Below are 2905 nucleotides of genomic sequence, written 5' to 3'. Positions count from 1 at the left end.
CCGCCTGTTACTGCTGTGAGGTAATTAAGAACCATTCTATGCTGGACTAGTTCTGTTTTGTAAGCCTGAAGTTCCCTTCCAGTATACCTAAACGTGTCATCATACATTTCAGTGATATTATCTAACAAATTGGCGAGCGCAGAAATGTATTTATAATTCAACACTCCTCTAGCGGTGTGAGTGATATCTAACGCGATTAAGAATTGAATCCCGGTGGATTCACTGATCATGTCAGAGGCCGGGTGCTCTGTTCTTTCTATCAGGTGCCGTTTAACGATGTGCTCGTAATGAGTATGAGTATAAGGAGTTTGGGCAACACGGTGTATGTCTTTCATTTTGTCATGTGATACAGTCATTACTTCAGGCAGTACTTTTCCAATATAACACAATCCTTCAGAGTTTGGGGCAAGCCACTTATACGCCTTTCACCCGCATATGAAATATGCATCATCGGGGAGAACATATGGGACGGAGTAGGACATAACCATATTACACACCTTCCATGTGAAATCTCCTAACCCTAATTCTTCCATCTGCTTAGTACACGTATCAGGTTGTACGATATGTGCACAGTATCCTGGTGATACCTCTCCAACTCTCGTAATCCTATTTCCTAAGGTATACCTATACCGGAAAGATTTTCCTCTACTGGCTATGTGGCGTATAAGCTCTGTATCTGTAGGCATTCTATCTGCTCTGTGTGAAAAGGTCATGGTTTGATTACTCCATGACAATTCCCAATTTCCCGGCTTTCGGGGATTGGAGATGTTAAAACATAATAGGGACCTATCCACATGGTATTGGTGGAGCTTCAAACTAGGAGGGCTGGAGATATTAAACCTCCTGTCCACCGGTCTCCCACCACTTAACTCAAGTACCTCCCCTAACGTTAAAGGAAATGGTACTAGCCCTGATTTGCTATGACCTTGAGGTACTTGAGAGCATACCCAACAATCTGTTTTATTTAACACACTACCCACTAAAGAGTGATAGTCACTCAAGGGATGCCGGTCCATATGGATATTAAAACTGGATTGGCATTTCTTTATGCACCCATCCTCAATGACATTGTTACAAAGCCGACAGATACAGTTTTCTTCAGCTAACAATCCTTCACAATTCCTTCTATGGTCAATGCTATCGGATCGTTTTCTGATACTCGCCTTTACTTGTTGGTTAAGTTGTTCTTGGAAAACTACGCCTCCATTTCTGTCATCAGAACCCATTCCAGAACCTCTCTCGACCTCCATGGTACTCTCGCCGGAACAGACTGCTCTGGTCAACATCATGGTCAACAGGAAAATCCGGATCACAGTCTCTTGGGGCAAGTCCATCTTGTAGGAGGAAACGGAGAAGAATGAGAAGGGGGAAAAAATAATTTGAAGGAGAGGGGATGGGAAGTTGGAGAAAAACAATAAAAGGGAACAGGGGATCGACAACTGCTTTTGGTCTTGTGATTTTCAATGCTCAGGTGCCGCCTTAATCCTCCTGGAACAGACACTCCAGTGATACAACCTCTACCGTCTGTTCCTTATCACGGGACCTCTCTGGATCAGCAACCTTTTTACAGTGGGACGAATGAACCCAAGTCTCTCTCTCAGCAACCTTCAATGCTGTAGTGCTAGTCAATAAGACCTGGTATGGTCCTTCCCATCTGTCAATAAGGCAACCTGAGCGTAGAAAATTCCGTATCATTACATAATCCCCAGGTTCAATGTCATGACAATTACTATCTGGTAAATCAGGAATCACTAACTTCAGATTATCATTTTGATTCCTCAACTGTTTACTCATGTTAATCAAGTATTTTACAGTCACTTCATTGTTACACTTCAAATCATCCTGAGGGTTAATCATAACATGCGGTTGTCGACCAAACAAGATTTCAAAGGGAGACAGATTAAGAGGGGACCTGGGAGTGGTTCTGATGCTGTACAGTACAATGGGTAAAGCTTCTGGCCATGTCAATCCTGTCTCTGCCATCACTTTACTCAGTTTATTTTTAATAGTGCTGTTCACTCTTTCCACTTTCGCACTCGCCTGTGGACGGTATGGAGTGTGCAGCTTGCTATCAATTCCCATCAATTTACACATTCCTTGAAAGACATCACCTGTAAAATGGGTACCCCTATCACTTTCGATAATTCTAGGGATACCATATCTACATACAAATTCCTGCACAATTTTCTTAGCAGTAAACATAGCGGTATTTGTGGCCGCCGGAAATGCTTCGACCCAATTTGAGAAAACATCTATACAAACAAGTACATATTTCAAATTTCGACAAGGGGGTAATTGAATAAAGTCAATCTGTATTACCTGGAAAGGGCCGCCGGCAGGTGGGATATGGGATGGTTCTGTTGGTATTGTTTTTCAGATGTTCTTTCTCAGACAGGTAAGGCATGACATTGCTCTTTTACTCGCATGGGTAGAAAATCCTGGGGCACACCAATATGCTCTTACCAACTTGCACATCCCTTCCCTGCCCAGATGAGTCAGCCCGTGAGCTGCCTCAGCTAAACATGGAAGGTATGCTCTGGGGGCCACCGGTTTACCTTGTCCATCCGTCCAGAGTCCTGAGGACTCCTGGCCATATCCCTTTGCCTTCCAGACTGCCTTTTCCTGTGTGGAACACAAATTTTGCATCTCACACAACTTCTGTGTGTTGATGGTATTAAATACCATCAGTTGTGTGGTGTCTGTCTGTCTGGGGGTACCAGCTGCTAATTTAGCCGCTTCGTCTGCTCGGCTGTTACCAAGTGATATTGGATCTTGGCTATATGTGTGTGCTTTACATTTGATAACAGCCACTCTGTCGGGTTCCTGTATCGCTGTTAGAAGCCTTTTTATGTGAGCTGCATGCGCTACCGGTGTACCAGCTGCCGTCATGAAATTTCTGAGGCGC

This window comes from Pseudophryne corroboree, chromosome 8, assembly GCF_028390025.1.
Source record: "Pseudophryne corroboree isolate aPseCor3 chromosome 8, aPseCor3.hap2, whole genome shotgun sequence".
Classification (NCBI taxonomy): Eukaryota; Metazoa; Chordata; class Amphibia; order Anura; family Myobatrachidae; genus Pseudophryne; species Pseudophryne corroboree.
Note: the sequence above shows the minus strand (reverse complement) of the source record.